We start from the raw sequence: 13,451 nt of genomic DNA, 5'->3' as shown, positions 1-13,451 counted from the left end.
GATCGAGAGATGCTATCTATTAAGAGTGGACCGAGAGGACCTCTTGTTTTCCCGCCTCATGTGTTTGATTTAGACCGACTTAGCTTTCTGCCGCCGAAACTATAGTGAACCGACCATCCTAGTACCCTTATTTATATTTGATTTAATATATTTCTTTAGTTTAATTTTCTTTGTTATTAGCTATAGACCAAATCAAATCAACCCCCACATTCGTTACCTTAGACTAAATATCAGACAACTATTGATTACTTCTGCCTCTCTGTGGTTCGACCCGACTGCCGCTATCTATAGTTGTAGTTGGAGATTATAAATTAATTTTTGACACCTCACGACGGGTATCACCAAACTCGTTCTTTGAGTAAATACTTCACGTCAAATGCAATGCAAGGTACTCGGGGACGGATTCGGCTCGATTTCTACTCATTTCCGCATAAATCTGCAATATTACATAAAAATACGAAAGTAGACGAAATGGGGCAAATAGTAGCATAAAACTACATAATTGAGCTCTGAAATGCGTGTAAAATAGGGTGTAAAATATCATATAAATGACACGCATCAGTCGTCAAGTTATAATCTTCGATTGACCTGATGGCTATACTTTGACTTTCGCCTTGTCCAAGCCTCAGTCAAAGTGGGGGCTCTGTAGATACCCCATTTCTGCACCTCCCGCAAACCACCCGTTGATGATTCGGCCGCATGTTTGGTACGCGGAACGATTTGTGACCGTTCGTAAGTTTATCGTCAAGTGATCGCTCAAACATTTATGTCTACCTCTTAATTGTCATGTACGTGCCGATACGGTCGTTTTGACAGTAATTAGAGTACATTTGGAGTCCGGGCCTAAAATTGTCTTCATTTTCCGATAACCATAAAATGCCGAGTCAGAATGTTCTGGAATGTTCCGGATATTTCTATTCCATATAAATCTTTTAATCTTTGGTAAACAATTTTCCGTAATATTCACACAAAATATTAAGGAAAACCAAATTATTCCATTATTCCATAAACCAAACACGGAAATCTTTCTTCCGCAGGAGGAAACCACTTGGGAAAGGACGCAGCAGATGCTGCGCCTCTTCCAAGAGACGCAGTGTCTGCTGCGCCTCTTCCCATGTCTTTTTCTACGTATTGTTTGTATCTTTTTCATATCTTTTCGAGATTCACTTCCAAAGTTTCTCCGAAAACCCTATTTCCTCTGTGTGATTAGTATAAATAGAGACCTTCGGTCTCACATATTTCTCACGCGAGTGTCCGCCCTTCTCTTCTCCCTTTGCATTCTAGACCACGTTCTTACTTTTTGGCGTCTACGTGCTTGAACTTTTGACCACGTAAGCTCGGATCTTTCTGAGTACCAGCCTCGTTTTGCATGACCGACCAATTTGACCAACTACACCATAATCAACTTCAATCAATCTTAATCGTTTTCCTCTTACGAGGGCACTTTCGTTATATTTGAGTCGAGCATCACTAATCGTAAACTTAGTTCATCTCGTTTCGTCAAACATGTAAGTATGAGGGTGTAAATCTCTCTTTTATTTGTTTTTCTTTATTGTTGTAATCATATTGTAAGGTTTATGTCGAAAATACAATTAAAACCAATTTCTAAAACCCTTTGTTTAAACCCTTTTTACGGATTAACAGGAGACAGACGTCGAGAAGGGACGCAGCAACTGCTGCGCGTCTTGGAAGGGACGCAGCACTTGCTGCGCCTCTTCCTGAGGTTGCCGCCATTCATGCTTCTCTTCTTCTTCCTTCGTCCTCTGTTGGTTTCGTCTTTTTGTTTTCTCTCGTCTTTATTTGTTCTTATTTCGTTCACATGATAGTTATCAATATTGTTCATCATCTTCAACATATGATTCATCATTAATTCCCGACTTAAATCCCTTATAACCAATATTTGCGGGTTTTCGTCATTAAAGTCAAACTGGGTTGTAGAAATTCGATTCATTCATATTGAGTTTCAGGAATTCGATCTTTGGTATATTTCCACCTGTTTATGATCATGTTCATCATTAGTTCATCATTAATTCATCATATTTAATCTAATTAATTAGTTAGTTTCTTAATTTGTTAATTATTAATCTCATTAACTTTGTAATTAATTCGTCCTATTTTGTTTGTTCCATGTTTATCGCTTTCATGAGCGTCAATCATATGTAAATAACCTGCTAATCACTTCCATCTGAGTAAATAATATAATCAATCATTAAATTCCCCAATTAACATTAACGACTTGCAATTCCGGCTTCACAGCCAGAACTGAGCCAAGGAACAGACGTAGCGACTGCTGCGCCTCTTCCAGAGGGCGCAACTCTACTGCGCCTGTTCCTGGTTGATTTCTGCCTCTGAACTCCCGTGTTGCCTTGACCTAGTTTTAGCTTACGTATTAATCTACTATTACTCGTATTATCACCTAATAATCTGTTCGTTTATTCATTTATTCTTTTTTTTCTAAAACCATCCGTTTTAAATGTATTTTCGACATAAATCATAAATCCGATGTAATTATTGTAATTTTCTTTATTGTATTATTATTGTATTTCTTTATTATTGCTTGTATGTTTTCACATGTAATCGATTTAAATCTCTACTTCAACCCACTTGTATGATTAATTACGTGTTAACTGACTTAGTCTAATTCTTCACATGTTAGGATTAATTTAATGGATGTTGCATTGCATGCATATAATCGACAATATATCAAGTATAGACGATTTTCCCTAATCATTAGTAGAGGCCGCTATCGAGGCAGGCGGGATTAGGTGTTCGATCAAAAGAGCTTCCTAATACGTACCCTCACCCTTTACTCCAGATCTCTGTGAACATCCGTGTTCATTGGCATCCACGAGAGTCATTCTAGACATAAAATGCTAAGGATAACGAGTGCTTAGTGTTCATGTCATTACTTTGTGTCTTGACATGGCACGAGGTATTCGAACGGTTTCCAATTTTCCACAATAAATTGGTGGCGACTCCACAAATACAAACGCTTGTTCCCAAGCGCCCCCGTGGGCCCATGTCCACACTAAGTTTTTCAAATTGTTCTCTTGCAAGTGGTTTAGCAAAAATGTCGGCAATTTGATCTTTGGTTTTGCAAAAAATAAGTTTAATATGCCCTTTTTCTACGTGATCACGAATAAAATGGTGACAAATGTCAATATGCTTAGTCTTAGAATGTTGAATCAGATTTTTTGATATATTTATTGCACTCGTATTATCACACAATATGGGAACGGAGTCATAAATAATACCAAAATCAAGAAGTTGTTTTACCCAAAGAAGTTGTGAGCAACAATGAGCGGCGCTAACGTACTCACTTTCGGCCGTTGAAAGAGCAACCGTGTTTTGTTTCTTTGAGCCCCACGAGATCAAGCAAGGACCCATGAATGTTGCAATTCCGGAAGTGCTCTTTCGGTCAACACTACACCCCGCATAGTTCACATCGGAATATCTATAAGATCAAATGGATAATGTAAGGGGTACCATAAATAGAGATCTTGTATTCCAATCAAATACCGAAGAATTCGTTTAACGGCTTTAAAGTGGGATTCTTTCGGTTTTGCTTGGAACCTAGCACACAAACAAACACTAAAGAGAATGTCGGGACGACTTGCGGTCAAGTAAAGAAGTGAGCCTATTATACCTCTATACACCTTTTCACTAACATTCTTACCGAGTTCATCTTTGTCCAATTTGGACCCGGCTACCATAGGTGTATCGTGAGACTTACCATTAGTCATCCCAAATTTCTTAAGCATTTCCTTAATGTACTTTTGTTGATGGATCATGATTCCATCCTTTGATTGCTTGATTTGGAGCCCAAGGAAAAATCCTAGCTCACCCATCATGCTCATTTCAAATTCTGATTTCATTAGTTCCGAAAAATAAGCATAGAGTACTTCATTGGTTGCCCCAAATATAAAATCATCAACATATACTTGGACATCCAACAGTTCATCTGACTGTTGCTTCAAAAACAATGTTTTGTCAATGGAACCTCTTCTAAAACCATTGTTAATAAGAAATTTAGACAATCTATCATTCATACCAACACCTAGGTGCTTGTTTTAAACCATAAAGAGCTTTGTCTAATTTGAAAACATGGTTAGGCAAATCATTGTCTTTAAAGCCCGGAGGTTGCTCCACAAAAAACATCCTCTTCCAAATATCCATTTAAGAAAGCGGTTTTGACATCCATTTTAAAAAGTTTAATGCCTTTGTGAGCCGCAAAAGCTATAAGTAATCGTATGGCCTCAAGTCTAGCTACCGGTGCATAGGTTTCATCGTAGTCAATACCTTCTTGTTTATTGTAAACTTACACCACTAGTCTAGCTTTATTCCTTACGATTTCTCCGGAATCATCAAGCTTATTGCGAAAGACTCATCTAGTACCAATGATGGTACGATTAGATGGTCTAGGGACTAAGTGCCATACCTCATTCCTCTTGAATTTATTGAGTTCTTCTTGTATAGCGATTAACCAGTCATCATCAGTCAGGGCGACTGTCACATTGGCTGGTTCCACTTGAGAGAGAAAAGCATTGTGGGCACAATACTTATCAAGATGGGCAAGATTGTTGAGAGAGGCTCTTATTCGAATTCCAGAATTGAGATCACTTGTGAGATTTGAGAGTGGATGGGAGTTTTGATGTTTCCACTTCTTTGGAACAATGGTAAAATATTCCCCCTCAGCAGTAGCAGTCTCAGTGACTGTTTCCTCCTGATTAGAGTGGTCATCCTCAACACTATCCTGATTTGCTTCATTTCTGGAAGTGGAGGCAACAGTCGTTGGGTCTGTTGCGTCCGGAGAAGAAACAGTGGCAGTAGAGTTACCACGTGTTCCCCCTGGATTGTTGCTTTCATTTGGAGGTAACAGTCCCTGAGGTTGTTGCAGATCAGAACTGGGGACTTCAGTGGGGTCTGAATGCTCACCTGTGGTGACAGTGTCTTCCACTGTTGCCGTTCTGGAGGTGGATACAACAGCGGTTGAGTCTGTTACTGCTTGAGAGGAGGAACAGGAAGTATCAGTGTTACTGACTGTTCCCCCTGAATTGTTCTTGATATTGGCAGGTAACAGTCCGTCTGTCTGTTGTAGGGCGTCATTGTTTGGAGCTTCCTCATCCGCAAACACAAAGTCTTTTGTCATAAAACCAATCTCAAATTCATCCTCATCATCTTCATCATCTTCATCTTTATTTTGTACCTGTCGAAGAATGGTAGATTCATTAAATATGACATGTACACTTTTTGGATTTAAAGGAGCTTCTAACATATTTGCATCTAGCACATTCATCACATAACTTATCAAATTCAAACTTCTTGTTAGGAAAACCTTCAACTAGGTCAAGTCTTCTAAGGGTATTAAGAGTTTTAGAACTAATATGTCCGAATCTTTTGTGTTACAACCAAGAGTCATTTTTCATTACACTTATGCAAGACATAGTATGACCGGATAGCATGTTCAAATCGGTTAAGTAAACATCTTTTACACGTCTACCTTCAAGAATCAACTCATGGGTTGTAATATCAAAAATACGACACAAATTAGCACTAAATTCAACAATATTACCCTTATCACAAAGTTGAGAAATACTAAGGAGATTATGTTTCAAACCTTTGACAAGCCGCACATTGTCGACACAAAGTAACGATGACTTACCAACCTTTCCAATGCCTATTACTTCACCTTTTTTGTTGTCACCAAACGTTACCGTGCCACCATCATAAGCTTTAAGTGAGAGGAATTGGCTTCTATCACTCGTCATGTGACGAGAGCATCCACTATCCAAGTATCAATTGTGCCCGCCTCTCACCAAGCCCTACACAAGATTAGACTTTGAGTTTAAGAACCCAAACAAACTTGGGTCCCCTTTTATGATCAACATATCTCACAATGTCTTTCCTAATCCACATTTGCTTTACAACTTGAATGTTCTTGTTAATGTCATTATATTTTTTCTTGCAAGCATTAAAGACATAACCATTCTTACCACAATAGTTGCAAATAATGTATTCGGGAAGACCAACATATTTTCTTCTCCCAAAATCGGGTTTAGGCTTCTGGATGTAACAGTCGGACTGACTGTTCTATTTAAAACCTAGACCGGCAACCTTATCACATCTTTTGGGCTGATTTGTTGGAAAGTTTAAAACATTTTAGCTACCTTCCCAATTCATTGAAACATTCTTAGCCTCAACAAGTTCCTTGTTTAGTTCCTCGACTTTGAAGGTGAGATACTTGCTTCTTTCTTTAGAGCTTTCAAGCTCCCTTTTCATTATGTCATACTCGGATTTAAGCTCCATGAAAGTTTCAGATTTTTTTTTTAACATTAAGCTTAAGACCCGAAATGCATTTATCTAGGTGAATGATTTTAAAACTAGATGAACTACAATCGAGAGAATCATGTTGAAATTTGACAAGTTTTTCGTGAAGCATTCTAATTTCCCTTTTGTAGGCATCTATGTTAACAGTGACAAGTTCATTTGAGACTTCATTGTTACTGTCAGAGGTGACAGTCTGAGACACTGTTACTTTAGGTTCTTCTACCTCATCAACTAGGTTATTAATGATGCTTTTGAAAACAGATTTTTCTTTTAAAAGTTCATCATTCTTTTCAATTTCTATAGACAATCTTTTTTTCACTATGAAGTCATGAGTGTGAGCATTGAGTTTCAACACAAGGTATCCAATTCTTTCTTTAGAATCCTCATACTTAGATGTCATTTTATCAAGACGTTTGTTTAGATCAACAAATTCTTCGGATCTTTTGTAAGCATTAGACTTAGAAGTGCTACATTCGGGCATACCATTTTTGAAAAAGGCAAGCTTTTCATGAAGAACTTCTATCTCTTTCTTGTGATCACATAATTCAATTTTAAGACGCTCGTTTTCATTGACAAAATGTTTGACATATTCATTTGACTTAGCTAGATCTTTGTTGGAAGCAATAGTTTCAGATACTGTTTCTCTTAAGTCAATTATCTCAACCACTAGGTCATCCAATTCATCTTTGAGAGTATCTTTGTCCTTCAAAAGGTCATCACGTTCCTTGGTTAGCAAGGAAACTTGCATTACCAAGGTGGTGTTGACATTTTCAAGGTCAGAGACATCCGTTGGGATCATTTTAAGACACTCAAGTTCTTTAGTCAATTGTTTGTTCAATTTGTTGACTCTTTTTACTTCATCATAAGCCTCAGAGGTCACACTGACACTGTCTGTTGCTTTCAGTTCATTTTTAAGGTTAAAGTTTTCTTGAGCAATTTCTTCAATTTCGTCTTGCATGACATCAAGATTATCTTTTTGTGAACGACACTTATCAAAGAGTTTGTGAAGAAGCTTACATACCTTTTCTTTGGAGTAAGATCTAACCTTGGCTTTTAGATGTTTTACCTCATTGTCGGAGTCCGAGTCGGAATCATCGGGGTGAGCCATGAGACATCTAAGATGTTCAATTTTAGAAGTTTTTGAGATTTTGTCCTTGAGATGACTTGTAAGACACATTTTAGCCTCTAGTTGCTCCTCGATGAGTTCCTCATCTTCCTCGGAGTCAGACTTTCCCCAAATTGCGGTCATAACTCTATGTTTGTAGTCCCTTTTAACTTTATCTTGTTTTTCCTTTGATTTGATTTCATCCCACTTGGGACATTCTTTAATTTGGTGAGTTTTATCACCACACTTAAAGCATCCCACGGTGGAACTAGGTCGTTTCTTAGGAAAACGTTTTTTCGAGTAATTATTATTGAACTTTCTATTTTCTTGATCATTGACCAACCCAACTAGATTCCTTGAGAACATAGCAAACTCGTCTTCCTCCCCGTCTTCTCCATCGCTTGGAGAGGACGTGAGAGCGAGAATCCTTCCCTTTGAACACTCACTAGAATGCTTGTCGAGATTGAACTCGTGAGCCATTAGTGATCCCATTAGTTCATGAGGAGATAGGGTTGACAAATATTTGGCTTCCTCTATAGCGGTAACTTTGGGTTGCCACTTAGAGGTTAGACTACGAAGGATTTTCCGAATGATGTCCTCGGACTCGAAATTCCTTCCTAGACTTTTTATCTCATTAATAATACAAGAAAAACGTGAAGAAAAGCTATTTATGGACTCATCCTTTGACATTCTAAACATCTTATATTGTTACATGAGAAAGTCAATACGGTGTTTTCTAACTTGGGAAGTCCCCTCATAAGCAAGTACAAGAGAGTCCCAAATAGATTTTGCCGTAGGACATCCAGAGATTCGACTAACTTCACCCTCACCAACACAACGTTGAAGAATCGACATTGCTTTGGAGTTCTTTTCGGCAAGTTTGAAATCATTTTCATTGTAATTTCTTTCCTCTTTGGTTTTGGTGAAGCCGGTTAGCATGTCGGTTTCCTCAATAACAAGAGGTCCATTTTGGATGATGGTCCAACATTGATAATCGATACTTTTGATGTAATGTTCCATTTTGAGTTTCCACCATCCAAAATTCGCACCGGTAAAGACAGGGATCTTGGAGTGTTTCTCGGAATCCATTACCCAAGAATCAAACTCTAAGGCGATTAGCCTCGATCAAGAGCACGAGGCTCTGATACCAATTGAAGAGTTTATGGATTCTAAGTACCTAAGAGGGGGAGTATAACAACCCGACCCACCACGGTCGTAACACAACCCAATAAGATGAGATGTGTACCTTTGGACCTATTATTTATCCTCACTTAAGCCCAAAAGCACAAGGCCTTGTTACTAAGTGGTAGGTGGAATTCCTTATAAACATATCACAACCTCCTCAATTCCCCGATGTGGGACAACCTTACTCTCAATAAATTGGGGTGTTACAATCTCCCCCACTTAAAGAACACAACGTCCTCGTTGTGCCTTCAACTTGAACGCAGCCAAGCCCAAAATCCTCCCCCTCTAGGTGTGTGACCCGGGTACTCCCGACCACGGGCTCACCACACGGTCGCAGGGTCGCTCTGATACCATTTATAACAACCCGACCCACCACGGTCGTAACACAACCCAATAAGATGAGATGTGTACCTTTGGACCTATTATTTATCCTCACTTAAGCCCAAAAGCACAAGGCCTTGTTACTAAGTGGTAGGTGGAATTCCTTATAAACATATCACAACCTCCTCAATTCCCCGATGTGGGACAACCTTACTCTCAATAAATTGGGGTGTTACAGGGAGGGGGTGAATTAGGTACTGTTTTAAAAATTTTAACTAAACTTAATTGATTTAAGTTAGTCAAATGAAATGATATCTCAAGTATCTAACAAACACCCCTTTTAAATGAAAGTTAAAAGGCGTATTGTTGACCTGACTAGAGGAACAGTGAGACAGACTGTTACGAGTTGGCTTTGCAAATGTTGTAAGCAACAGAACAAACGGACAGTATCGCAGACTGTTGTGTTTAAGAACAATGAATGAATTTAACTAAAAATTTCAACTTAATCTTTATTGTTTTAAAGTAAGTTGATTGACAATATGAATGTTAAATGGATACATCAAATAAATTGAATGATTGAGAGTGTATCACGATTGCCAAAGTAAATTGTTGAAATCAGGAAGCGGCAGTTGTTCTGACTGTTACTTGTTTGTCTTAGCAAGTGAAGTAAAAGCTACAGGCCAGAAGTAACAGTATTCAGGACTGTTGCTAGCTAAAACGTGAATGAAGAACAAACAAAATAAATTGCAGCGGAATTAAAAGCGAAGAGAAAAATAACACAACGATTTTGAATTGGTTCGGCCGACACTCTAAAGGCCTACGTCCAATCTTCTTTTATTGATAAGTGAAGTAATCTACTCCGACCACTTTAAAACACTAACAACAAAAGGACCAACAACCTACTCCGGTTGCGACACCAACAACCTACTCCGGTTGCGGCACAAGTTCTAAGACTACTCCGTCTATGAACTAAAACACCAACAACCTACTCCGGTTGCGACACGAGTTCTAAGACTACTCCGTCTATGAACTCGACACTCTAACTAGAATGTTTACAAGACCAAGTTTCCTCAAACTGATTCTTTAAAAGAATTGAGAAGGATAACTTTTTTGGTACAAACGATTCTAGATGAGAGAGTACAATACTGTGAAGTAACAGTGTTTTCGACTGACTCACTTGAAGACTTAGAAGTTTTTTGCAAAGAAAATTTCGAGTTCTTAAAAACTGATTTTGCAAAAATACTTTTGATTTCTCTGAAAAGCCTTACTTTCAAAGTGAAGAGAAGGGTTCCTTTTATAGAGGAAGCACACAAGAGGAGGCAAGCTAGGGTTTGTGAGTCAAAGCATTTGAAAAGAAATAAAGACTTTAGCTTTCCCAAACTAGCACCAAAGTGGCTTGTTTCTAAGGATCAAAAAGGCGAAAAGAGAGTTTGTAACTATCCTTAAAAAGATCTTGTGTTTTCAGAAACTTAACATGTGAACCAAGCAAAAGAGGACAACCCTTGAAAGACCATTTTGGAAAGAAATAAGTTTTGCTTTCATAAAGTAGGGGAAAGTATTTTTGCTAATTTGGAGAAAGCCTTTTAGGATATTCAAAGCATATTCTTTTCAAAGACCACCCTTCAATATTTCAAGTTTAAAACTTCTTTTAAAGCTAATGAATAAAAGCCCATTTTAATAAGAGTGAAATATTCACGATGAAAGACTTGCTTCAAGTGTGACGGGTCAAACGTGACTGTCAGGCACACTCTGTTACCCGTTATAAGTAACGGTATGCTTGACTGTTACCATTATATGTATTCTACCCTTTCATCTTTACATAGGTTGACAAAACGACTCTAAATCTTGGGTAGCAAATTATCAACCATTCTTGACTTTGACATTGATTAATTCTTGCTTGTGGAGGTTGTATTATTCCTGAAATGGTACACTTAGAAACACGATTAAATTGGGCATGTCATCATCAACAACTATGTCCTAACACACACCATTGAGCTACACCCAGACATCTGTTTGAAATACTTTAACTTTGTCATTAAGATACGATTCTTGTCTTGTAAATTCTCAATTATTAATATGATCATTTCTTATTTTAAATTAATATTTTTATCTTATTGACGGAATTTGTGGATATTACAGATAGTTCCGCAATATGAATAAGGTATACGTGGTCAAATGATCAAGCACGTAGTGTCAGTGGCTAGGAACGTAGTATATAATGTAAGGAGGGGAAGAGAAGTAGATGAAAATCAACTCCAGTGTACCTTGAATGAGAGACCCGAGATCTCTATTTATTGTAGAAAAAGAGAAAAAAATAGGGAAAAACACGAAACTATGTTTTCCTACGTCTCTTAGAGGAGACGCATCATGTCTTGCATTCCTTCAAAGACGCGCAACTTGTGCTGCGTTTCTTCTTAGAAGGTTTTCTCTTGTGATCGAAATACGCCTGTTTGCGAATTTCGAGGAGAAGTAGATGGATGTTTATCTCTTAGCATATAGTTTGAAGCGCACAACTAAAACTCTAAAACCAAATTAAAATAATGTCTTGAGAAATTCCAAAAGTTATGGACTCAGAATGAGACATGATCTGAAAATCAGAAACGCTTTTTGAGCCAGACCTAGAATTGACTCTAATTATTGTGAAAACGAATGTAATGGGACATACATGACGACTCAAGGGTTGACCAAAAGTTCGAGTAATGCTTTATAAGTCGACTTATGAAATGTCATCAAAACGTAATCAAATGCTAAACATGTCGTACGAATCATCGAGTGACTTTCAGAAGGCACAAGCACGGGTGTCTACAAGGTTCCGTGAGTGAGTGTCGTCGCATCACAATTAGCGTCCGGTGGCGTAGTCCACAACTACTCGCTTTTTATTATTTATCTCCCTTTGTTTCCATATTATAAGTTTTCATTTTTTGAGAAAAATATTTGACTTACTATGGACGAGGGCCACCCGCACGCCGGCTTGCGGACGTAACGACGGTCTTAAAAACCACACTCGGGGGAGTAGGGAATGCTTTAGACCGGAATACTTTAGATCGGACGGTCTCATCTTGGTGAAAGTCTCATGACGATGCAAAGATGTTCGCAGTCGCCATCAAGCAATTGTGGAGTGCTTGGACACCGTTCGAGATCAACTTTATACCTAAGTCAAACAAAGCACAAAGGAGTGTGTTGACACAGATACTAAAGATAAGGACTCGTCCCCCTTTTGCATTATATGCCTAGAATGACTCTCGTTACCATGGATAAGGTTGTCCACTATTCAAGGATTTTGAGTAAGGGGTGAGGGTACGTATTAAGAAGCTCTTTAATCGAACACCCAATCCCGTCCGCATAGCGGCCTCTACTGATCGATCGTGGTTTCTAGGTGCAAAGTTGATAAAATGGGTTAAATGCATGAAGGCTCATCCAATAGTTTAACCTAACTAGGAAAAATTTTCTAAGTCAGTTTATTTATCCAAGTATTAATAAATTGGCGTCGAGTTGGATTTAAGATTGATTTGCATGAAAAAACGGAAATTAAACTTCCATTTACTAAGTTCGGGTTATGGTGCTTAACACGATCCATTTGTTTTAAAAAAAAGGGTGTTTAAATGACAAAACGTAAAATGTAAGCTTGTCAATCTGATCCACGATGCGTCTAGGTTAACCGTAATCAGGATCGTCCTAGACAAGTGTCAAGAAAAGACCACAGAGCAGCATCAAGAAGCCTCGTAGGGGTGCGAGCCTATTGGCGATGCAAAGTGGCATGCCCAGATTTGCAAAATGGTTATTAAAACCAATAACACCCCCTTCTTACCCGGCCAAGGTAATGAGAAGATGTTACCGTCTAGGTTTCCTGAGGCAGTGAAATCGAAATTAAAAGTAAGAAACATTATATATAAATGAGAAGCTTAGTTGATTACATATGAACAAATGAGCGACAAAAGTAAACTAAGCCATATACAACTCGATGTAGATACCTCATTTCTGCACCTCTCGCAAACCACCCGGTGATGATTGAACCGCATGTTTGGTACGCGGAACGATTTGTGACAGTTCGTAAGTTTATCATCAAGTGATTGCTCAAACACTGATGTCTACCTCTTAGTTGTCATCTACGTGCCGATACGGTCGTTTTGACAGTAATTAGAGTACATTTGGAGTCCGGGCCTAAAACCGTCTTCATTTTCTGATAACCGTTAAATCCCGAGTCAGAATGTTCTGGAATGTTCCGGATATTTCTATTCCATATTTTATAAATCTTTCAGAATCTTTTATTCTTTGGTAAACAATTTCCCGTAATATTCATACAAAATATTAAGGAAAACCAAATTATCCCGTCATTCCATAACTTAAACACGGAAATCTTTCTTCCGCAGGAGGAAACCACCTGAGAACAGACACAGCAGGTGCTGCGCCTCTTCCAAGAGACGCAGTGACTGCTGCGCCTCTTCCCAGGCCCTTTTCTGCGTAATTTTCGTATCTTTTTCATATCTTTCCGAGATTCACTTCCAAAGTCTCT

The sequence above is a fragment of the Silene latifolia genome, chromosome 9 (genome assembly GCF_048544455.1).
Source record: "Silene latifolia isolate original U9 population chromosome 9, ASM4854445v1, whole genome shotgun sequence".
NCBI classification, from domain to species: Eukaryota; Viridiplantae; Streptophyta; class Magnoliopsida; order Caryophyllales; family Caryophyllaceae; genus Silene; species Silene latifolia.
This window is presented reverse-complemented; position numbering follows the sequence as displayed.